Raw genomic sequence first — 26,509 nt, 5'->3', positions numbered from 1 at the left:
TTGTATTCGTTATCCAAAATATATATATTTTTCACAGGAATTTCGAATTGTCTATTCCTAACTATCTTCCTCAACCATGGGTTCGTGTTGTAAATGCAGAATTTTGTGTTAATTACGAGATAATTTGTGAATCTAGATTTGTTTACCGAATACCAAGTAGCGCGTTCGTTACTCTAATCTTGAATTCAGAATTTGTTACTGACTTTCGTTGCCAGAATCTCTACGATGGCATAGTGATAATTCTCTCGCCTTGTAATCAAGGTGTCCCGGGTTCGATTCCCGGTGAGGAGGTAGGCCTACTTGGTGGTTCTGTAAAATAGCAGGCCCAGTCTCGATTAGCCTACCTGTGCATAAAGTGGGTTAGAAATAAGCTTTGACCGAGTCCCCGAAAGGTTCGAATCGCACGCATCACGTGTCCAAGCAAGGGTTGACAACCGAATGACATTACGTAACGGTTTCGGTCACTCCTGCCAACACTGGAATCACGCCGAACGGTGCAGAGCTCCACTTTTGCCCCGAGGGCCACTTCACATAACAAGCCTTCTCGAGCAGTTTTTTGTAAACATTCATAATTGGCGCTGTTGACCTGGAATGAGAGTGGGTGCCATACTGCACCGCGATGGGCTACCTGGCGGAGAGGGCGGGGCTTGTGCTACGTCACCGTCAAAAGGCGCGCCGCTGGAAGTAGGTTAGGCAGATTTCTTCTCCTGCCAAGGAGCCAGTACGCCACGAGGTTCTTTTCGGTGTGTGTGGTTGCCTTCTCGACTCTTTATTTGTGTCATTCATGGTCGGCAGTGTCGGCAAAGAACGGTCTCAAAACTCCAGGAAAACCTCTCAGAGCATGTAAGTACACGTTGCAATCATAGTGCCCCACTAACGTACGGGCAGAGCCGGTTACTTCAAAGGCAGGGCCCGATTTTGGATGCTGGCGGGCCCTTTTGACGTGTGATTTAGAGTCTGCACCGTCCCACCAGCAAGGTTCGAAGTTACGCCCGTATTTAGTTTAAAATTAAACCAAGGACATACATAAATACTGATAATATGGATATTAATCCCATTATTGTACTGTTCTTTGTTGATAGAATCGTCTATCCTGCACAGACAATATTAGACATATTGTTCATCGCCATTTCTCTCTCTGTCTTTTTTCCAATTTTTTTTATGTGTTTTTAAGAAATTGAATTGTTTTAATGTTTAAGCAGTGTATCTCTGTGCTTTTTATTTCATTCTTGTTATATAAGCTATCATAATCATACATAAATACTAGTGTATTCTTATGCTTGATGAACTGGCAACTATGGTCATGTGCATTATTCTGTGCATAACAACCCGCTTTGAAGAGATTAAGTTTGTTTATGTGTATCGTTAATTAGTTAAACGTATATCCACGTTAGTTAAATGAATAAATATGTGTTTTACTATGGAGTTCCAATCTTGATATGTGTTCTTCATGTATGCCATGAAGATCAAGACATAGTCCTTCAGAATCATATTATATGAGAACAAAGCGTAGGAACATTGTGATGTACACTCCCGTTCAGATAAAGTGGCACATTATTCACTTGTTCAACATTATAAAGTGTGCCACTTTATGGGAACAGGAGTGTACAGTCACTGAGATTGCTACAACCCAGAAGAATTCCATTCTTTGGAAACGGTTATACGGTTATAAATCTTCGGCTTTCATTCAAGTTGATTGAATTGGGCAACAATTTTTATGAATGAACTTTTGGTTCCTTGCTTTACTTATAGATGAACAACAATGAGTGATACTGAAGGTATTGGAAAAGTTACATTTCTGAGGAATTCTATGAAATTCAGTTTACAAATTGTTGTAGTTCCAAAGGAATAAATGTCGATCGGAATTATTTAGGTGGAACAGTCGTCCGTAACTACATTGCGATGAACACATTACCATATGTAGGAGTTTTCTTTCCGAGGTGGGGGTGCAAGTTGATCACTATGTACAAATTACTTTCGCTTATGGGAAATGAGAAATTCCAATGTCCAATGAGAATTTCCTGCGGGGTCGGGTGTTAGTCAGGGGAGGGGGTCGGATCCTCAGCTGTTGAAACCGGTGCTGGTGACGCCTGCAGATGAACGTCATATAAAACGTACAAAAAGTGAAATAAATAACTCTGTAAGCAGCACATTTTTGCATATCTTCTCTTGAAACAACGAGAAGGGGCGTAGTTGTGATTTGTGCCTATAACCAAAATTTTCAGATTTGTGTTTCTTAGTCTGAAGTACAGGTGTCCTACATAATTACAATTAAAAAAACAATTAATTTATTTTCATGCAATGACCTAAGAGCGACAAGCAGAACATGCTTAAGGATAAAGTCAAGAAGTATGCAAGGCTAATAAATGTTTCTAAAATTAATGTTTCTTTTCATTTTCAATGTGCCACTGGTGTGGCGTTCATTATATTTAATTACAAAAAGGACCATGCTCAATGTCAAACTATTATCATAGCATCATATCCAATAACATTCTCTATCGCAATTACCTTTTGTCTTTACTTTTCACTAGGGGTCCCGGGTTCGAATCCTGACCTGGGCATGGATGTTTGTGAGTGTCCATTCATCAGTTTCATCATATCATCACTCATTCCCATCTTCGCAAAGTGGCACAAAAAAGCGAAGTAAAATAAAGCAAATCAATCAATCTTTACTTTTCATTGAATTTTGACGCTGTTGTGACTTTCAATTGTTTCATGTAAAATAGCGCACATGGATTATTTACATTGAAATATTAAAACACAATTTTTATGTAGTCTTTTGTTTAGAATATTATTTCACTAATTTTGGATATTTTTAAGTATGGCAAGACAGTTCATGAAGTAAAAAATAATCAAATTAGTTGCTTAATTGTAAGCACCAGCCTCATATAAATTCCTGATAAATTGCACACAAAGATATATTTTCATCTGACACGGTATCCCCTGTAGGCTTTGTTCGAATAATGCCCGAGTTGCTCCTCCTAAACATCCCTCTGGCTGGAGGGATGTTTGGTCGAGTCTTGGGGTCGGTTAGGGGAATGCTCCTATAGTTTAATATGGTGACAATGAGGCAACTGGGGGGATGCTTCGCGAAAATTCTGCTAGCTGGGGGACACCATCCCCCCTTTACATCCCTCACTTTGAGCACTGGATGATACATAATACGAAATTAAGTAGATTCCACTCTGACGTGAGGCGTAAGACGCAAGATCAGAAATACTGAAGCTGAAGGTTACACTGAAAACGTGACAATTAATGCAGAGAACAATGAATGAATCTTAATATTTCAATACCTTCCGCTACTTTGATACATTTAGTTCTCACCGTTGATTCACGCCGTTAGCATTGTTTACCTAACGCCGTGTCCTGCACCTTTTCACACTTGTCCATTGGTACGCTTTCCAGAGAACAAGAAGAATGACAAAGATCAAAGAAAATTCTCCCAATAAACCGCCAACGTTGATCAACTAAATATAACTCAAGTAGGTTTTCAAGCTAAACTTCTCAAAATCCATTTTTATAGTGGTAAATAATGTGTTCCCTTAAAAATAATTTTAGTATAATTGAGGTCTATAAAAGTGGTAAACGTTGTAAGTGCCAAAAGCGAAAGTGTTGGGAAATTTACCAATTTTAGACTTCAATTCTTGCGAGAACCTATTGAAAGTTATTTGAATAGCATTAATAGTATATTTTATACATACACAATATACAACATATTGCACAGTCGCTTGCTTCGGTGGTTGATGTGCTCCATCCCCTCGGATTTGAAACCTGGCATGGTCTCAAGTGTCCCACACCAATTTCATCAAATCAGCAGTAATCGTTGCAATTATAGAAAAGTAACAGAAAAGTGTCGTAAAATAAAACCAATATTTATTGTATGGTCCATTGTATACATTGTGTGCATCTCAAGCGGTACATGCTGTTAAATTCTAATACCGAAGATGATATTCGCAGATTGGGTGATTCCAGATGGAGTGTCCCTGCATAAAGCGAGTCTGGGGTTCACTCAGACTCTAATGAATGGGTACCTGTAGGGAGGGGAAGGGGAAGCATGTGGATGTGTGGGGCCTTACCTCCACATCCCTCATATGCCTTCACAGCATATTGCAATGTGCAAGGAATAGTTTTGCCTGTTTGTTTTAGCGAAGAGGGTAATGAATATGGTGGATACTGAGACACTGATTCATCAAATATGCATAGTAAAGGGTAAAAAAGACAAGAAAATTTGAAACGGATGGTTAGAGAAGAGAATGAATAGTTGCAAGAAATTTAGTCATAGAAATGATGAGTACAGGGGATGCCATTGCATACATTACATTGAAGGGATGAGTAGGTTTATGATTTGAAGATGACGTCCAGTAGACAGGCACGTAACCAGGGGGAGGGCTAAGGGGGCTGAAGCCCCCCGTCGAAATCCTAATAATCTAATTTAACCCTTAACTGGTGTGGACTTGAGTCGCGTTAGTAGTATGGTGCGGGTCAAAATGACCCATGGTTTCTTTATTTTGAGAGTATATGATCAAATAATTATAAAATTGAATATTTGTTTATTACATTAATGTCAATGAAGTATACCAAACATATTTTTGCTTAAAATTCTTCACAATAAAATATTAAAAAAATTATCAACTATTATTTACCATTTTTTTCTTGTTTAAAGAGACCGATATTTTTCTTGAAAATTGTGAACTCACTAATTTTCAAGATAATTGTTCAGTATATGGAATTAAGAGAAAAACATGAATGAAAACACTGACATTCATAAATTGTTTATGAATTGAAAAGTTATTTTTTCTGCAAAAAATGATAACGTAAACGATGTGGTGTGGGTCAAATTGACCCGAACTTGCTATTATACGAAAACAATCAACTGCACATGTCAGGTTGCAACTGCTGTCAATACACACTGCAACTATATTCAGCTACTGAGAACCAGAGCTCTCTACCGGAAAACTCATAAGCTATAGAAACGGAAATTCACCCTCGACAGCGATTTGACCCGTACCACACCAGTTAAGGGTTAAATGGTGAATAGTGGTAATTAATTTTACTTCCTTAGCAAGATTAAACATTAGAGCGACAAACATTTAGTGTATAAAGAGCAACCAGCTTAATTTGCCCCTAACTTTTAAAGTCTTTTTTGAACGGAAAGTGTAAAATTAATAGCAAAATACAATAACTATGAATTTCAGTACACTAACTGTAGAAAATGTAAGAAAAATAATGTCACTCGTACGGTAGATCGAGTAGCAAAGTTCCTCCATTTATATAATAATAATAATAATAATAATAATAATAATAATAATAATAATAATAATAATAATAATAATAAATTTGATTAAAATTAGTTTCTTTTCAATACTGTATAATAGTTATTATTGTAAAATGACAATTATAACAGTGGTAATAATTATTATTATTGTCATTATTACTTCTACTAATCAAGTTTTATTAATGGCCTGCCCCCTCTACAAATATTTCTGGTGACGCCTCTGCTGATAAGGGATGAGCCCCCCCAAAATAAAATCATGGCTACGGGCCTGCCAGTAGATTAACACCCTTTCTACGCAAACATCCCTGCAGTCGTCGAGGGACATCCTGCATAACTCGACGTATCATGCCCTCAGGAATCTGGGCGATTTCCTCAGAGATCCCTTCGACTCGACCTGCTACAATTGAAGAATCGGTCAGATTCCCGCGGACATGTTACGTCGACTTATGCAGGATGTCCCTCGAAGACTGCAGGAAAGGTCAGCTTAGAAAAGATCGTCATCAAGTCATATACCTACCCATCTCTTCAGCAGTATGCAATTACGTAATGGCATCCTCTGCACTATTTATTTCGCCGCAACCGAATTGAGCACACTTTAGATCCAGGATTGCGCACAAATCTCATTGACCTGTTTTGGCCAAAGATTTTGATCGAACGTTGCACTTTGATAGCTTTAAAGTCTGTGCGCAAAATTGTTTTCTTCTTTAGACAAGAAGAGAGAGAGAAATTAGAAATAAAATAGTAAATCATACCAATTTACTCAAACTCAAAAGTTAGGTTAGGTTAGGTTAATGACTGCAAAAACACGCGTAAGTCCACACACAAACACACAAACAAACACAACAGAAGTGAGAACGGCTTGAGAACGTTTCACATCTGACAACATCGCCTCATTTTTGTGTGGGCAATCCTGTACATTGTGACAGCTTGTCAACGGCATATCAGATACCATTCATAAAAAACGGAAAAGTGTGCGCAATCCGGCTGTAGCCACTTATTTCTATGATTAAATCTCTTCTAACTATTTATTTTATTCTCTATACCATTCGTTACAAAGTGTCCTTCTTTTTGAGACACCCTTCATATTAAATACTTCAATAAATGTTTCGTTAACTAACAAATATTGAAGCGGTAACTATTACAGGTTAAAAAAATATATTGGACCGCATAATTAGTGTATCCCAAGTCGAGAATCATGAAGCAACTATCAGGAATTTACTTTATGAGTGCAGAAGCCTCACCTATGCCTTAACGTCGTCGCTTATAATCAAAGGGTCCCGGCTTGCACACTTTGTGTAGGCACCAGTGATGTGCGTCTACGCGTAAACAACGATAGTCTACATTCTACACGTAGACTATTTTATACACGTAGATTACGTAATCTATGTAAACAACATGGCGAAAGGTGATAACTTAGCAAAGGACGCCGTGGAATTAAAAGAAAATTATACTACGTATCAGTTGCTGATGTGTAAGGATAACTTTTCATACTCCTTTTTCCAAATTCGAACAATTTCTCACCTAGGAAGAAACCAAATATAGGCAATATTCTGGTGTTTTATGGGGACAAGACCACTCTTGCCTCATCACTGCCATCTTCTGTTATTTTTTGCATACTATTTATCTTCTTCCATAGTTGATAATAGAAGAGAAGAGAAATTTAGTTGTAAATATGATTATTTTCATTTCGTTAGGAACAATACAGTTGAAAATGTCACTTTCCTTTCGTTAAACCCTTGAAAATTAATTTTAATGCACTTTTGATTGTGTACGTAGTATATGTAAACTACAACCCAATGTAATCTACGCGTAGATTACGTGTAGACAATGCATGTAGACGTAAACTTATAGTCTACGGCACATCACTAGCAGGCACACAGTGATTCTAATCCCACTTTAAACTGTATTGCAGTCCCGATTAGACTATATGTGCATAAAATGGACTGAAAACGAGATTTCAAACATCAAAATTATTTGTTTATGAATGTTTCTTTAGCTATCTTAAACGAGCTAAGAAGTTGTGCACAGGTAGGCTAATCAGGACTGAACCTACAGTTCAAGGTGGGACCTGCACCACTATGGGCCTCCGCCGGGTATCGAACTCGGGACTTTATTCTATTTTCTTGGTCCTTTCTTTCCTCGTTGCAGTTAATCTAAAGTACAAACTAGCGATATTAAATAAAATAACCAGGCAACCACCATATATTTATTGACTGTGAAGAAATTTACGTTTAATTCTCGGAGGCAATAACTCCTGCATAATTCCAGTCGGAAGAGTATATCTGATCTTTGAGTACTTCATTATAATCTATTTAAACAAATATTGATAAAACGATACGATTTTTTTTTAAAACAAGAATAAAGATTCCATAATTGGCCAGTCTCTATCAGTTGGAGTATTACTTGTCTTGGCTAGCTTCTATTTTTTTAACCAAAGAAGAGTTCGCTAAATCACCTAACCAAAGCACTATTGAATCTCTCAAAACTTTATGAACATTGATTTCAACGTGCGCCAAATTACTTTCAAGCATATTCGTAAATATGCGAATTTTCTTTAAATTGCGAAAAGTGTAATTATAAATTATTATAGCAAACTAGTTTAAAGAAGCACGTTTTACTACTTTTTAAGGATAAAAATTTAAATATATGTGTAAACTTGCAGTTTTCGTCTTTCTTCTGACAGACTGTGCCAATGTCGTAATTAATATTGTGCTGCCATCTATGAGCAGGGAAATGAAGCTTACTGCTAAGTAATGTAAATTTAGTCTTGCAAAATCTGCACGCCGATTTATTTTACTGCGATGAAACTGAGACAATACGACTTTTTAAAAATCTAGAAGAGAACAACAGACACCGGAAAACTAGAATTCACGATAGTATGAATTTTTTTATTAAACTAAGTTGATTTACTAGCCAATTTTTTCAAAGATGATGCGGTGTGGCCACTTCCCTATTTATAGATGTGCTATTTACAGGTAGCTCGATTTTTCAGTGTTATATACATGTAGAGTAAAGTAGACAAATATGGAATACCATTTTTGTTTTGGGTCATAACTAGTAAAAGAAAAAAGTAAAAAGGAATATTTTGCTCTGATATGTACGGAGACATGTTAGGTGTAATGTAATATACGAGTATATCTTGTTTGGAAATAGACAGACAGCGGAAAAGTAGTCAAAAGTAAAAGAAGGACAAATGCATACATTTGGGAAAGGGTCGATAATATGGAATACTTGGTGCGAGACTACATAAAAATAAGATATAAGACCTAAATGTTATCTTTGTACACTAAAACAAGGAGAAATATATTGGCAAACTAATACAATTGTAAATCATGAGAATCTGGTCAAATATACCGTGTTAGAGAACTTGTTATCAGCCGTATCATTCAATGCTCCCGTCTCCAAACCGCGTCCCAAGCACAAAATCTTTCCTTGCCAGAGAGCAAAAACGTCAATTCTTTCTACCTCTCCGGTGTGGAGAGCGTGCAACTCTTTCAACACAATTTCAGGTGTTCATAACACAATCGATATTTAACACTGAAGTGAACCTATTGTAGTAATATTATGTAATTATAACACTATAATTGGACTCGGCCTGTTGGGCTCTATCAATAAAATAAATAAATAAAATAAATAAATAAATAGGGCCGGAAAAAATATAGCAATGAGGGACGTAAGAGCAGAAACTGTTCCAACAGCCAAGATGTGTCTAATCAGACATGAAACTATTTGCAGAAATCACAAACATATACTTAGCCTGAATATCCTGCACATTCTTGACGCAGGACATACTGGACCCACTGCTCACCTTGATGATACCATTCCATATTTATCGCCCTTTCGGTATTCCATATTTATCGCCCCTTCGGTATTCCATATTTATCGCCCCTTCGGCCAGGTTCACCAAAGCAGTCTCAAAACTAACGGCCGGTTACCAAAATGTGGTTTATCAGCTTTCCGCCAGGTGTCATTTCGCCCAGAATTAGAGTTTTTATTTTAGCTCACTTTTTCTGCCAAATATGCCTAAAATTATCTTCATTGTGTTAGTATTTTAAGTTGTAACTCATACTATGGCCTATCCCGCTGGTGATTCATATGTTGAAAACAATTTTTGAGGAAGTTACTTTTAATTTCTAGCGTGAAAAATACCGATGTTACGGCTCCTGTGTAGCGGTAGGTGCGCACTCAATCTCCGCCAAAACCTCACCGCTTTGTCCGTGGTATGTACAACATGTTCCGATAGATGGCGAAAAATCGTGATTGACATCCATTTACACGTGGTTTCATGTATCTGCCGGAAATATTCCGTGTATGACCCGTAGCATAGTTTTCTTTTAGATAACATTTTGGAAAACGTGCGCGTTATACTCGCGTAAATATTCTACATTTTATTTCTTGAAGCCTAAAACACAAGAAATTTTGACTTTTTGCTACAATGTTCGTTTGTTAAGTACAAAATGTGTTGAAATTCTAGAAAAGGCCCACAATTCGCAATGTTATGCCAAATTCGCGTTATCTCCCTATTTTAAATACATGAAAATGTGTTTAGAACAAGCCACTGCCCCATATTTTTTGCAACAATAAACATTTTCCGGTGTTATCGCATTTGCAAAATAATAAAGGTCCTTAACAATTTATATTAATTGCGAAGTCAATCTGTAAATGGCAACCGTAAGTCTGAACTGTGTGGTTGCATACCTACAGGATAAAATGTCGTTTTGGGGCGTTTGTGGCGTCAAAATTAACACTCAGACAGGAAAACATCGTCAAGTAAACTTGTTCGCTTTGATGCACTCTTCACGCAGCAAAAATGAAAAGTTTTACGATGAAGCCTGTGTAGGTTTAACGCAGTTACAAGGGAAAAGATGTGCCAAAAACCATGCAAGTTACAATTTTTAAAAGGTAACACAGTTACAATTACAGCTACTTCAACAGTATAAATTTATTTTATACTTACTTTATTCTAGCTAAGATATAACTAGACCTCGGATCTTAGGTTTTTAACCTATTTTTTCCTTTACAGGTATTTAAGAAATAATAAGTTATGTCAACGTTTGATTAAAAAACGCAACAACTGATGAAGTTTTATAGTGCCTAAAAAAAACTATTCCGCTTGTTAGAACCTATTTTAGGTCTTTGCGCCTAAATCAAGCCATTTTTTTAGGTTTTTATATATTTTAAAAGGTTTTACAGCATTTTTATGTCACTCGGAGGCATTTGCTTTGTTTGGTCACGAAAAAAATTCAATGACGAACGTGTTTGAAAAGTACTCTCTGTCGATTTCCCTTCCTCCAAGTCCATGGTCATTTTTTCAAAGCTCTAAACAAAGCAAAATGTCTGGTGCCACTGCTATCTGTACAATCCAAAGTGGTCTGATCTGTGTGGTCTTGCTCACTTTCGCGTCACTTCGGTGCGTTGTGGCAAACTAACATTTCAGCATTGAAGTTTGCACAACCGACTATGTTCTTGTTGAAATATTATTTTCAGCATATAAGATGATCCTCGCAGACAAAATTGTGAAGTCTAACTGTGGATAACATGAAAAAAGATTGTTGCCTAACTATACGGCGAAGAGTGGATTTTAATAGAAAATTTCCAATGGTAAGTTCTGCCATAGCCGTAGGGTTAGGCAACACACATAACGTTATGCAAGATAGTGCGTATTTCAGGATATAGGTGACTATACCTAATCAACATTTTTCAGGAAATTTTGAACTATTTTAAGTTTTTTTGAACCTTCTTCAGGATTTTTCGGGCCTAACTTAATATTTTTAGGACCTATTTTAGGATTTTTCGAACCTATTTTAGGATTCTTAGAGCCTATTTTAGAAACCTAAAAGCACACTTTTTAGAACCTAAAAATCCGAGGTCTAGATATAACTCAGGTAACATGTTCGTATACATATCCGTGATCTATCCCTCCTGCAAAATTATCTTCATTTTATACTGCAAAAAAATTGGCGCTTGCAGGGAGGGTCATGAGGGGTCATTTGCCCCTCACACATGGAATAAAAACATATTGCCTGCTTATTCTTTTCTTCTCTCTTCTGTTTTTCTTTTCCTGTGTATTATTTCTGCCCTTCTTTTTCTATTTTTTCAACCTTGATTAATCTTTGTTAGTGCTTGCTTCCTCTCTTCTTGGTAATTTCTTCTTCTACATTTGATTCCGATTATTTCTGCGTCATTATCGTATTTATTCTCTATCTTCCTGTGTCTAGTTTCTTCTTTCTCTGCTTGGTCCTTTGCTTCTCTTCTTTCCAATTTCTCTCTATGTTCCTCTTCTTCATATCTTTGTCTCTCTTCCTCTCTCTCTCTCTCTATTCTTCTTCTTATCTTTCTCTCTCTATCTCTATTCCTCTTCTTATCTTTGTCTCTCTCTCTCTGTCTCTCTCTTCCTCTTCTTATCTTTGTCTCTCTCTCTGTATTCCTCTTCTTATCTTTGTCTCTCTCTCTGTATTCCTCTTCTTATCTTTGTCTCTCTCTCTGTATTCTTCTTCCTATCTTTCTCTCTCTCTCTCTCTGTATTCCTCTTCCTATCTTTCTCTCTCTCTGTATTTCTCTTCCTATCTTTCTCTCTCTCTCTCTGTATTCCTCTTCTTATCTTTGTCTCTCTCACTCTCTTCCTCTTCTTATCTTTGTCTCTCTCTCTATTCCTCTTCTTATCTCTGTCTCTCTCTCTCTCTCTCTTGCTCTTCTTATCTTTGTCTCTCTCTCTCTGTATTCCTCTTCTTATCTTTGTCTCTCTCTCTCTGTATTCCTCTTCTTATCTTTGTCTCTCTCTCTCTCTCTCTTTCTGTCTTTCTCTTCCTCTCTCTCTCTCTGTCTGTAGCTTTACTTCGCTTTTCTGCCACTTCTGACTAATCGCAAAGATGAGGATGAATGAGGATAAGAAGAATTAAGGCAATCAAAGACGCACAAGAACGGCACAACACAAACGACTGCCGACTTCCGTGGCGGAGTGGTTAGAACAGTGCGGTACGACGCCAGGACTCCAGGTTTCGAATCATGGCTGTTCTTTGTGAGCGTCCCTTCATCAGTTTCATCATATCATCCTCATCTTCGACATTAGCCAAAAATGTCCAAAAAGCGAAGTAAAATCAATCAATCAACACAAGCGCCACAGAAAATACTATAGGGGAGGTAAAGTGTGGGTGGACAGTTCTTAGTAACACGCTATTACACTCACATCTTCATTTCTGTCTGCTTTCGCTTCTTTTATTCTTCTCATTTTCTCTCATTCTCTATCGATTCATTCATATCTTCTTCTCTACTTTGAATCATTTGCATCTTCTGGTGAATACGTTGACATGGCATCACTGTATCTCACTTAATATTCCCCTTCGAACCCCCCTTCCTTTTGGATACAGGTTCCCATGAATATTTTAAAGAAGCGGTTCTGGTATTTTCTGACCATCCCAAACTGAAAGTATATTCCAGCTATGGGCCTCAGACACGCCACCAGACATAGCCCACATTAAAATATTCTATCCGCCATTGATCACCTCCTCTGTAGGTCACGAGCACAACACATCCATTATATTGCATAACAACATATTAAAATTATAATTATAACAATATCCTATATGTTTAGATTGAGTTTCTTCAGAATATAATCAAAGATGGCACCACTAGTGTTTATGGTGAGGAAGTTTCTTATATGGAGTGTATTAATTTGTCATAATGAGCACCACAGATAAATATAACTCTAAGAAAACTAATTATTTTATTCACATTATCTAATTGAAATCAGTGATGCAGAGATGACGCCAGAGCAGGGGCGGAGTGGGCCGTGCAAAATCAGTCTGACCTACCCTGTCAAAATGACATTTTCCGTGATAAAAACAAATTGAAAGGGTAATAATGCTGGAAAACATTAGCAATTCGAAACCAGGGTCTTAAACTAAAATTTAACACAATTTAAATGGAACATTCGAATTTATACAATTTATTTTTACTAAAACCTTTAAAGTTCCTGGTTGGGTTACCTCCCTTCACCGAAATTTTGAGAAAAATCAAAATTTCCAAATGAAAGCAGTAAAGAACTCGGAAAAGACCAATGTGTAAAATGCAAACTCCCCTGAAAATAACCTCCGAATAGCATGTTTGTCTTTTAAAACGAATGTTAAATATGGCAAATTCAAAATATTTTACAATCCCACCCCTACCTAGAAACTAGCTATGTGATATCCACTTTTACACTCCCAGCCCCCTCCTAGAAATATCCTGTGTACGCTACTGTTCTTTAACAATATACCGGGTGTCCCATAAGTCTGGAACCATACGAGAAGAACAAAACAAGTTCATGTTAGGAACATATTATCGTACAGTGTCTCTCAAAAGTTTTAGGACAAGGACATTTTGAACTAGGCAACCCAATTTACACAAGGCGTTGGTGGGTTGCGTGTAGAGTTAGGCTCAATTTCAGGGTTGCCACATGCACAATAGATATTTATAAAATGCGCGAAAGGAATAAAAACAAGTAATATTGTATAAAATTATGAAAAATATCACTATTATATCGCAAGTGACAAAATTCTTTCTGAAAGAAAATAAAAAGGTTTCTTAGTATTTCATCGCTGATGAGTCTACAGAAAGGAAAAGAGGTGAGAGAAAACGAAAGGTGACAAAGGAGAGGAGAAAGAGAAAGCGAAAGGAGAAGAGGAAAAGTAGAGGAGAGAAGAAAGAGAGGATAAACGAGGAGAGGAGGTGTAGTGAGGAGAATGGAAAAAGATTCTAGGAGAGATGAGGAAAATGGAGCAAAGAAGAGGAGACGAGAGGAGGGGAGTGGAGAGTAAAGTAAAGGAGAGAAAAAGAGAAGAACGAAAAGAAGAGGAGAAGAGTGCAGTGGAGTCGGAAATCTAAGACAGGAGAGGAGATACGAGGAGTGGAGATGAGTGGGATGGAGATAAGATGCGAGAAAAGTAGGGAAGGCGATATGAGATAAAAGCAGATCGAGCAGAAGGAGGAGAGAGGAGAAGGAGAAGAGAAGAACAGAAGGGACTGAAGAGAAGAGGTAGTTGCAGAAAATATCGTATCAGCGTCAAGAATTGATGCATTGGTCAAATTATCGACATGAAACATTCAATAACATTTTGAAATGTATTGGAGAATGTATTAGATCGGTTCGAAATGCATTTTGGCTTAGTTCAGAGCAAGGTAAAATTTTCCATGTAAGATTTTTGATTTTGCCTGCGATTATACCACTAAAAACATGAATGTAATTTTGAATATTTATAAGAATTATCCAATTTTTGTCCTCTTCTCGGTTCGTTGAAATGGAGATTTTGTAATTTAATATTTCCCCTCCCCCCATCGTTAATTCCAAACTGAATCATTCCGTTTCACACGGCGTGGACAATGAACACAATGGGATATGTCTAAAACTTACGAAAATTTTCTGCCACCGGAAGGGTTTGAACCTACGACCATCAGATTGACAGTCCTGAACGGTAAACACTACCCTACAAGCTTTCGCAACTGAAAGTAAGTAGAAGGAGCTGACCAATGTGAAATGTAGATGCAACTCTCCTCCTACATGTAATGTGCAAGCAATACTTATTTGTAACAAAGAAAACGAAGGTAGTACGACTCGGCGAAAACATTTAATTTAGAATTGCACATGATGAAAACTTTTCATTCGATATTTGCGGAGGTATCCTTGCATTGAACTCGAGTGGGAAAAGGAGTAAAATTAGTATGTCCTGAATTGCCACAAATATTTGCAAATTGCTCTCCTGTCTTAGATTTCCGACTCCACTGCACTCTTCTCCTCTTCTTTTCGTTCTTCTCTTTTTCTCTCCTTTACTTTACTCTCCACTCCCCTCCTCTCGTCTCCTCTTCTTTGCTCCATTTTCCTCATCTCTCCTAGAATCTTTTTCCATTCTCCTCACTACACCTCCTCTCCTCGTTTATCCTCTCTTTCTTCTCTCCTCTACTTTTCCTCTTCTCCTTTCGCTTTCTCTTTCTCCTCTCCTTTGTCACCTTTCGTTTTCTCTCACCTCTTTTCCTTTCTGTAGACTCATCAGCGATGAAATACTAAGAAACCTTTTTATTTTCTTTCAGAAAGAATTTTGTCACTTGCGATATAATAGTGATATTTTTCATAATTTTATACAATATTACTTGTTTTTATTCCTTTCGCGCATTTTATAAATATCTATTGTGCATGTGGCAACCCTGAAATTGAGCCTAACTCTACACGCAACCCACCAACGCCTTGTGTAAATTGGGTTGCCTAGTTTAAAATGTCGTTGTCCTAAAACTTTTGAGAGACACTGTACAACACAGTTCAAGAATGTGTTCAAAGTCCCCCCAGCAAAATAACTTGGATTCGCTCCTACTTAGTCAGTGCCATGGTTTACTTGTAACAGAAAAAAAGGGTAATATGAACAGTGCCTATGGTTCCAGACATGTCCCGGTATATTATGTTGAATCTATAATTTCAAAATATGATTTTCAATGAAGGATATCCTAGCCATCGTGGGTTAACAGGAAAAATACTTGTATTCCTTTCATCAAAATGCAATATTTTTAATAGATATGATACTTAATAATATGTAAATATGAGTAATTCAGAACTCCGATAACAACATAAATGACCAAACTGTTTGCTTAAATGATGTGATAATTTCTTCCAATGTAGCATTATTTTACCCACAGCTGTGTGGATGCGGACCATAGTGTTAAAATTGAACTACATGTTTTTGAATAAACACTTAATTTATAAAAATATTCATTTCTTTCAACTGTAGAACATATACACCATAACATCGCATCATCATGACAACAAAACCACAGAATATAGTAAACTGTTAGGTCAAATCCGGGCTAGCCCATTTAGCCATCTTTGTACTCTGAATACTTAGGTACTTAAAAACCTATAATTATCGAATGAATTAAAGGCCTGAAAGTCAGTCTGAAGCATGGTTGTCTTTCATAGCCATAAAATATTCAAGAAAAAGTAATGAACTGTTTAGAATCTCCCCACCTTAAGAATTTTAGTATAACGATTACGAAAATTTCGAAATTCATTTACTTCTTTATAATTGCAGTGTGTCAATGGTACAGTTTTCTTGTATTTCCTTAAGATCCAGTTTAATTTCAAATTTTATAATTTTACACATTAAACATTTTAAAGATATTTAATCCCAATTTATACCATAATTTGCATGTGATATGTGCTAGTACTTTTCTTTAAAATACTAAACTTACATTTTTGTATAAATTTACACCACCTGGATTTTTATTAATCAATGATTGGTTCTGATTTGATTGATATTGATCTTAAGGTATCTGAAGTAAATTTTTATGGTAGTACTTTATTTTTAGATTGACTGCAGTTTTGTTAGATTGATTCATTTTACTTCACTTTTCTGTCACTATTGGCTCATCGCGAAGAAGATGATGATAAGATGAAACGGACGCAGGGGCAATAACAAACACACAAGGAGGATTATACTGGCCGTGAGTCCAGACGCCACAGCCTCGCTAGTCTGCAAAATGCAGACCACGTGGAAGAGAGGTTGACGTTTGGGTACCTTCTAAAAGGGCCACTCCTTACTAGGGGGACCAGACGTCCTGATTTTCGCAGGACAGTCCTTTTTTTGAAGTCCATGTCGCGCGGTCTGCGGTGGCACTCCAGAAACCAAACATGTCGTTTCTTTCAACAGCGTCCTGAGAAATGTCCTGCAAATTGTTTACCTCAATAAAGTCCTCCCTTTCACAAATACACAATAAACTTTTTTTTATATAAATTGGTGGCATACATGCATGTACCGACACGCTCGCGCGTGTATGTGTTTATACAAGATCATGTGCATAAAGAAACAGTCGTACATGGCGGGCCCCCTCTCAAATTTATACACTTATTGGTTAGAAGCAGATATTGCATTCGATTTGTTCATATCGTATAAAAAACCCTCGGGTCTTTGGGATCGAACTTAGGCTATGGCAGAATAGAGCCACTCGCTTATGCAAGAGGTATGTGTATATACAAGCAAGGGGGCTCGCCCCCCTGTGAAGTAAGGAAAATACTTTATCATTCACTATTTCACGCTTCGATTGACTGGTCTGGCAGGGTCAAGATGTAATAGAAAAGAATGTTCGTTTACCTGTAGATCTTAGATGTGAAGGCACGGTCCCTGAAATGAAACCTCGACAGCGCACCACTCCTCGCGGTAATTCGTTACGTATCGGTCGTAATCAGCCCATAACTTGGAGACAACAACTGTTTACTCAATAACCTTCTGATTACAACTGGGGCCGAGAAATGTTATCGCGATCTATTTAAGGGAGATTCAAATTTCCGATCGTTAAAGCCGTTGAGGCAGTTCCATCCTGCCGTTAACCGTGCTTCTTACATAAGGCTGACGTTTACGTTTTTTCAACTGATTTCCTGTGGATTTCAGTGTCAGCGGAGTTTTCAGATCCACTGAAGGTCTAGTTATGACGCCTGGGGTCCCGGGTTCGAGTCACGCCTTCGGCTGGATACGATATGATATGTTATACGAGGTTCAAATGATGACTAAAAGTACATGAAGGGGTACTTTGAAAATTTAAAATTGTTTGATATGTTGATGAAGTGATATGGAGGTATATACTACAGATAGGGCAAGCGACAAATATATACTAAGTACTGATTAATAATATTTTAATATTAGTTCACAATCTATGGATATTTTACGGGATCGGAAGTTGTTTCAGCATGAATGTTAAGAAAGATGTGTAAGCTAGGAGAATAACACGTGTCTCACTGAAGAGAGGGGGCACCGAAATTGGGCGCAGAAATCTCTAGTTGCATGCACTACTTGCAATGATAATTTGGAAGGTTTCAATTGCGTGTTTTTGGAATTAATAAAATTTGTGCAACCAAAAAATCTTAGGTTAAAATCACGATTTAATCCTGAAACAGAAATAATAATGAGTTTTAGGTTTGCATAAGAAAGTAATAAACGCTTTAAAAAATATTTTTTTCAAAACGTTCAAATTTCACATTAATAATGGAAACCAAGCACACAAAACTGTATTTTTGAGACAGAAAATGCATGATAAATACGATCCGAATATAATTCGTTTTTTACATGTAACATGTATAACTTTCATGTAGATCATATGTTTTACGCATATGCAACATTGAGCGACGTAAAATGAGAAAATGCATATGTAACGTTCTAACACTAAATTGTGTATGTATTCAAAGTTTATGCATGCAACATATGTTATTTAAATACATTACATAATCGATTCATCCGCCTCATAATAAAGCAACAGCAAAAATTATATAAATTGTCTCACAAATCTGCACACTCCTTCTTCTCCAAACAATTGTTCATGCATTTATGACAAAATCAATGAAGAGAAGTCTTTCTTCTCTCTCTGGTAATTTGTAATGCATTACAGAATACAATTATACATAGCGAGCAAGAAAAATTTTAGATCCAACTTTTTGAAAACTGAAAACAATATTTATTTAATAGGATGCAAATAATTTCAAAGCGCGCCATGGCATTCTCTCTTTCACATTTTTTTTTCACTTAGATCATCTTTCTCAACCTATAGGGCGTGGTTCAAGGTTGAGGGGGGGGGGCAATGGTTGCGCCACTGTACCCCAGAATGTAGAGCACACACGATTTAGGAAAATTACCAACAAAGGCAATAAATTGTTCTAGCTGTCCAGTTGTCAGTTCACGCGTAATGTTTTCTATGTAGGCTGGCAACCCTGAGTGGAGAAAGTTAAAGCAAACTTGCAACCGAAGTTCTAGTAACCTAAAGGACAGGAAACTGGTTTCTGTAGCAACATTTGGTTTTTATGGAAGACGAGCACGTGCTTCCGAATGAACAAGATGGATGTGTAGCAATTACCCGCGTACAAGATGCGACAGCAAGTACACATGTTGACACGTGTTGGAGTATGTCGCCCACAAAAAGTAAGCGGGTAAATTCCAGAGAATTTTGTTTTGGGCCCGAAAATTGACCCCAAATATCACGTGGAATTACGTTTCATCATATTTGGTAGGCGCGCGAGGGTATATTTTACCCAAATAATTCAAATGCGTCAAGAAGCATTTTTATGTCATTAATTATACAATTTTTAGTAATTTAAGAGAGTAGTTTGAACAACAAAAAATACATTGTATTTTCAACATTACTGGTTTTTTCCTCGCAATAATTATTTCAAGTGACAATAATAAGAAATATATGGAATTCTAATTATTTTTTAAAAAATGTTTATTTTACTTCTCATTTCTGCCACTTTTGGCTAAACGCGAAGATGGGGATGAGTGATGATATTGATGAAGGAACACTCACGAAGAACACCAATGCCCAGGCTGCGATTCGAACTCGGGACCCCTGGCGTCGTACCGCGATGTGCTGACCACTCAACCACGGAGGCCGGCAAGAATATATGGAATTACTGTTCTGTTTTTTTTTTTTTTTTTTTTACTAGCATCAAATTTATCAATGGCCTAATTTTTAAAAAGTACATATCTTCTTTTGGGAATATTTATCCTTGAAAAAGTTCCAAGGCATTCCAATTTTCACAATATTTTGTGTTTTACAAAACTAGATAAATGTGGAAATTGGATAATCTTCCTACGTCAAATGTTATTGATTGATTTGTTATATTTTACTTCGGTTATCTGTTACTTTTGCCTAAGATGAGGATGAGTGATGATATGATGGAATTGATGAAGGGACACTAACAAAGAACACAAATGTCCAGTCCAGGATTCAAATCCGCTACCCCTGGCATCGTAGCGCGCTGTGCACATAATATGATAGGCTATATTACACGAACTTGTTTCAATAATTATTATAAGATAACATCTTGTATAATATTTTTTTAGAAGATGGCAAAAGTTCTTAGCAAAGAAAATCTAAATTGAAACTGAACAATGATAATTATTATAATTCATAGTAATGTAATGTAAATAATACAGCATTCTAAATTATGCTTCATTACGTCCGTGTTCATTATTATTTATATTTCTTGTGCAAACATTCAGGCACAAATGGGGAACTTAATTTTGCTATCGCGTTATCTTACCTTTTGCCACAAAATAGTTTCCATCTTTGTCCGTGACGTCATTCAATTCATTATCACTTGTCTTAGAATTAGTATCGCTGTCTTTTTCATCGTCATCTGATTCCAGAAAACATTTCAGATGAACTATACTCTATCCCGGGTATTTCTGAAGCGAGGGAACGAAAATCAGTTTCTGAGCAAGTTGTGACTCGAGAGGGATAGACCAATGAACGCGTTAGAGGGGAAGTGAGTGCATGGAGGGGGAAAAGCGACTGCAGCTACCAGTCAGCAGTGCGCAGTGCTTTGCACCGCCCATTCGCTTTCTCCCCTTCCCTTCCGTTGCGCGCGACCCTGCTCAACAGATTCCCGCGACAGACTGTAGCATCGTCCTCCTTCCAGACTTTCTCCAAAGGTCGCCAGTTACCCTCCTGGTGTCTCTTGTACGCCATGCTTCCCACGGTTTCATAGTGCAGTGCAAGTGTATCCAGTGTCAAGGGTGGTGCAAGGAAATCACGTTCAACCAACTTGATGGAAAGCGGTGTTCGAGTTCAGAAGATTCAACAAATGCCTGTCTGCTGCTTTAAACGGCCATTTGATTACTTAGCACGCACCACGTGACAATACATACACCGGTCCGGAAGGTAGTGCAGACGGTGCAGACACTAAATACACTACTTGACTCCAAATCAACGAACTAGACGCTTCGGTGCAAAGAGAGTCAAAGCGAGTCAAAAAAGTGTAGCCAACCAGATGGGGCTACTGATAGGCTGGCCTTCACTGCTGAATCAGTCTTGGGAAGGTACTAGATAAATCAGCAATGTGGTAAGCCAGTAAAAACTTTCCCTACTTTAGGGGTATGGAAATGTTTGGTGTGAGAAATCAAAATTGGTCGAGCCAACTTCACTCTGTCGAGACCCATTTTGAAATTCAAACAGAAAACTATGCAGACCGGCTGGGGTTCGTTTGTTTTCGTTTGTTTTGATAAAAATGTCGTTACCTTTGAAAATATATCCAATTTACTGTTTCGTTAATAATTTCCATATATTTTCGAAATTAACGAAGTGTTTACCAAAACTATCGAAAGCAACGAAAAATGAATGACCTGGATTTTTTTTGGTGTGAGAAATCAAAATGGGGCCCACGCCAGAGCAGTCCCAAGGTGGGGGGGGACTCAAACTTTCGTCCGAGGCCCTAAACTTCAGGGGTCTCTGCGCAAGATAAAAAATAATGTCTTGTGTAACATTCAATATTTATAACTTATCTGTCTGTCATTTCCTGACTTTGTGGATTGTATTAACATACTTAAAAAGATCCAAAATTACTGAAATCATCTTCTAAACGAAGTACTACATAAAAATGGCATTCATAATTCTGCTTCTTGCTCTTAGATAAGAATACTAAATATATAAATAATTGTTTATATTGTGATTATATAGAGTACCTGCACTTCAGACTAAGGAAAAGGGGTTATTTTAATTTTTCAGACCTATGAAACTTTTGGTAAATGGCCCCCCTCCTATATTATATGCTCCATGCCCCGCCCCGCCTAGAGCCGGCATTGCCTTACGCACACACACACACACACACAGGGTGTTGGAGTGCAACACCGACAAACAGCACATAGAGGATCTCAAAATGAACAAATTTTGTCAGTAGTAACTCTTTGCTCGTTTCGACGATATGAGCCTTCGAAAATAGGCAGAGATTCACGGTTGCCACTGACAGCTATATTTCTGTCTCAAAACTATGAAATGTTTAGTACGCTACAGTCAAACTGGGTAACCTACAAAAGCAAACACTGCCCTTTGAGTAAGAATACCTCTGAAGAAAATCATTAAATAACTTTGCAGTTAACAACAAAACTTCAATATTGACAAGTATCTCTTTTATATTTGATCTTTCAAGTTGCATGTTATACAGGGTGATTCAAAAGTCCCTTAACACCCCTTATAAAATGTAATGTAAAATGTAAAACACCAATATCGTTCACCCTAGGTCTCTCCTGTTTCTATCATGATCATTTGTACCCAGTCTAACTTCTTTACATTTTATAGGGGGTGTTAACCCGTCGGTACTCGCGGGTGAGCGCTGCGCTCACTTTCGTTTTCAAATGCTTGGAATTCAAGCTTCGTGGAAGTGTAAGAGCAAGCTCTCGTCTACCTTCCTTTCCAAATATCCCCTTAAATAAGATACAACAACTGAGCCATCTTTGTTTCAGTTGTGTCGGAGGCGAGAGGAGAAGAGAACACGGTGCTCACCCGCGAGCAACTGTATTTTCGCCTGGTTATGAGTTACAATAGAGTTTATTTGTTTCTCGAAGAAAGTAAGTGAGGCATTGAAATGGGTATTATTCATAAACGAAACATACATGTATTGCATAAACTTCCTGAATTGAGTCAAATTTAGCAAACAAAATCTTTACAAATACGAAAATACGTGGGGTGAGCGCCACCCTCACCCGCGAGTAACGGTATGAAGATCCGACCGTGAGTAACGCCTGGTTAAGGGACTTTTGATTCACCCTGTAGTTGTGAGCACTCCTGTGTAAAAGAGCAGTCCTTTTGAAATCGCAATGTGAATGAACACAAAAATCCGTGATGTAAAACACTCTAATTTGGACTGATTTTTGTGTTTATTTGGATCACAATATTAACAAGTCGTATCTAATTTTAAATGTTTCTCTGCAAAGCACATATCAGTTATGTTTTAAGCGTTACCCAGAGATAAATTATTCAGTTTCAGTAAAAACGACATTTTGATAACATATGTATCTAGTAAGATTATTGGTAATATTATTTTAAATGCGTTAATCTATAAATCCCTACTAACAATCAGATGAATATCCTAATATGAGCTGAGTCAATAAGTCAACGAAAGTCAAAAGTTACAAAAATATTTGGCATCATTGTACTGTTATTTTGTCCACTGCATTTGGTACGCTCTGTGTATATAAAAAGCTTTACTATGCTGTTTTACAGCTCACGTTGCAAAGCAGACTAAAACCACGAGAGACAAACAAGTTTTATTTTGATCGCAAAAAAATCTCACGTGTTACATAAATGGATTTAAAACTAGGTCCTTGTTTAGAGTTCAGCTAATGTGTTTTCTTTTTTGTGTATTTGACGTGAAATATAGACCCTTTTACCTTTCTGAATTTCTCCTAGTCAACTTTCTACTTCGAAGGCAATAGGATACCGGAAAGTTCTCGAGCAATTAGCCTGGCATGAAGGAATCATTCTGAAAGAAAGAGAATGGGCAGCCCTTTCGTTGGTTATTAAATGTCCCTGGCATCACAGGCTGAAGAATTTATTTTAACGTTGACGATGACACTAGGGGCTTTTAAAAATCAAGACGAGACCGAAAACATGACAAACATCTGTAAAAACAAAGTTTATCAAAAGATGGCGCCAGTAGTGTTTAATTAGCTGTATACAGAATGGACGAATAAGTGAATATTCAAGCATAAAAGCAGAGACTGTTAGATGTGTAAAATTTTAGAAGGTAAATGTCAAATTGTAAATTTGCAGGAACAATGATAGTTTGTGCATACAAAGACTAATTTCGTTTTGAAGGTATCAATAGAAGTTCTAAGCTGAGAAAAATACATTGTAGCATGCAGCTTTGCACAAAACAAAGAATAGTTTACGTGAAGAAGCTCTACTTTTCAAAATGGTCGTCGAAAGGGACGCCAATGCCACATTTATCGAAGAGCAGACGTACTTGTTTCAGTAAGGCCCCTCTCCCACACACATCAAATTTCAAGTCCTTGTACCAAACACAATAGCGCCACCCGCCGGACGAGCAATAGCGCCCCCTCCCCACCTCTGCCGAAACATGAGAGAGTGAGGCCGGCAGTCGGTATATAGGGCCTAGCCCTCAAAGGGTTTTGCGCCAAGAGGTTTTATTAAATGGTTTATTTCCGTTTCGCCTAATGCCCCAGAGACAAATATCTCACCTAAGGAAAATTTTCGGCAAAGCGGAATCCCCTTTTGCCGAATATTTTCAAGAGAGGAATTTTCCCTCCGCTGGGAAATTTCAGGGACTGAAGTGAGAGAATTTCAACGAATCAGAAATTCATTGTACACCTCTGTTCGCATAAAGTGACACACTCATTTGATTTGAAGTCCATCTTCGGAGGGGATGGAATGTATCGGTACACCTGACGTAAAGAAAATGTTAGAGAAACAGTACCCTGCAGTGTTGTCTACTAGAAAAGTATATATTGATGTAGGTGATAGGCAGCATTCTTGTCATACTCCTCTCCCAATTTCACTTTCCTCTGTCAGCTCTTCTCCTCCTCCTCAGTTTAACTCATGGTTTCATGTACAGATTGCTTATGAGCCTCCACTCTTTCTCATTTATAACTAACTCCCTAGCCTTCTTAAACCCGAAGGTTCATGGTTGCAGCAACACAGGCCTTCCATCTTTCCCTATCTTGAGCAAGTTCTATATACTCTTTTCCATCTCTACCGATTTCCCTTAGGTCCATCTCAACGTTGTCCCTCCATATTCGTCTTGACCTTCCTACAGGTCTCTTACCATCAGGTTTCCCAACAAGAATCCTGTAAACTCCTCTTTCCTCTCCCATTCGTGCCACATGGCCTGCCCACCTAAGTCTTCTTGATTTAATTATTCTAATAATATCTGGACATGAATACAAATTATGTAGTTCTAAATTATGTAACCTTCTCCACTCACCTGTCTCCTCATCCCTTTTAGGTCCAAAGATTTTCCTAAGGATCTCATTTTCAAATACTCTCAATTTATGTTCCTCTTTCAATGTAAGGGACCAAGTTTCACATCCATATAATACTACAGGCAAAATTACTGTTTTGTATATTTTAACTTTTAGTTTCTTAGATATTAAACGAGAAGACAAAAGTTTATGAAGAGAGAAGTAACATGCATTTCATGAATTAAGCCTACTTTTTATTTCCTCTTTAATATAATTTTCATTTGTTAATATTACTCCTAAGTATTTGAATTTGGAAACTGGTTCAAACGAGTTGTTATCAATAATTAGATTTTGATTATTACCTAACACTTGGTTTCGGCCTGTAAGTATATATTTAGTTTTCTCTTTGTTAACTTCCAAACCTATCTCTTATAGCAGTTTTGAAAAATATTTTAGCATTATTCTTAATTGTATTTATATCATCCCCTAATAAGTCTACATCATCTGCATATGCTAACAACTGAGTCACACCATTTAATTTTAGTCCTTCTTTAGTTTCTTTTACCTTCCTAACAGCATATTCTAAGGCAAAATTAAAGAGCAATGGAGATAATGCATCTCCTTGTTTGAACCCATCATGAATTGTAAATTTGTCAGACATATTAATACCCACACGAATTTTACTTTCTGTTTCACTGGTGCATATTTTTATCATACTAACAAGCTTCTTAGGTATTCCAAACTCTACTAATATATTATATAATTTATCTCTTTTGACCGAATCATATGCTTTTTTGAAATCAATGAATAGCTGATGGACATTTTGATTATATTCCCACTTTTTTTCAAGTGTCTGTCTGATGTGAAAAATTTGATCTGTAGTTGATCTGTTACGTTTAAATCCACATTGATAATCACCTATAATTTCATTAGCATATGGGGTTAGTCTTGTTAAAAGAATGTTAGACAATATTTTGTATGTTGTTGAGAGTATAGAAATTCCACGGTAATTATTGCTGTTCATTTTATCACCTTCTTTAAACACAGGAACAATTATGGATTCTTTCCACTGTTGAGGGATTTCTTCTTTATTCCATATTAAACAAATTAATTTATGAATTTGACATATTAATGAATTTCCACCATATTTAATTAACTCAGCTGGTATTAAATCAATGCCAGGTGCTTTCTCATTTATTCCAATCTTATTCAGTATCCGGGGGTGTAGTCGAGGGGATACGGCGGTTAGTGTTGCCCACGGGACGAGACGGGATAGGCTTTTAAAAATTCGAGACGAGACGAGATTGATCATGTGTCCCTTTGACAAACGAATATTTTCGAGACGAGACAGCATTTCCACGAGACGAGACAGGCCAAAGTCTCGTCTCGTGGGCAACACTAACGGCGGTATATCAATTGATAATTTTTAACCTCAGAAATATGAGAAAACTCCCATGCTGAAAATGACACTAACTCAAGAGTTTGTGCAAAACGTTCTAGTGACAAATGTGGTGACGAATCAAAAGAGGTATAT

At 37.2% G+C, this 26,509-nt stretch overlaps 1 protein-coding gene across 1 annotated transcript in view; it reads left to right on the top strand.

Annotated features, from left to right (window-relative positions):
• Positions 1 to 725: 725 nt before the first annotated feature.
• Positions 726 to 26,509, top strand: part of LOC145986623 (putative fatty acyl-CoA reductase CG5065) — a 140,951-nt gene continuing 115,167 nt past the window's right edge. Inside the window, exon 1 of the mRNA XM_083120854.1 lies at positions 726 to 843. The gene's annotated coding sequence lies outside the window, so the exon portion shown is untranslated. The remainder of the gene's footprint in view (positions 844 to 26,509) is intronic.

This window comes from Lepisma saccharinum, chromosome 4 (genome assembly GCF_977018435.1).
Source record: "Lepisma saccharinum chromosome 4, izLepSacc3.1, whole genome shotgun sequence".
NCBI lineage: Eukaryota > Metazoa > Arthropoda > Insecta > Zygentoma > Lepismatidae > Lepisma > Lepisma saccharinum.
Note: the sequence above shows the minus strand (reverse complement) of the source record. Positions and strands in the feature narration are given on the sequence as shown.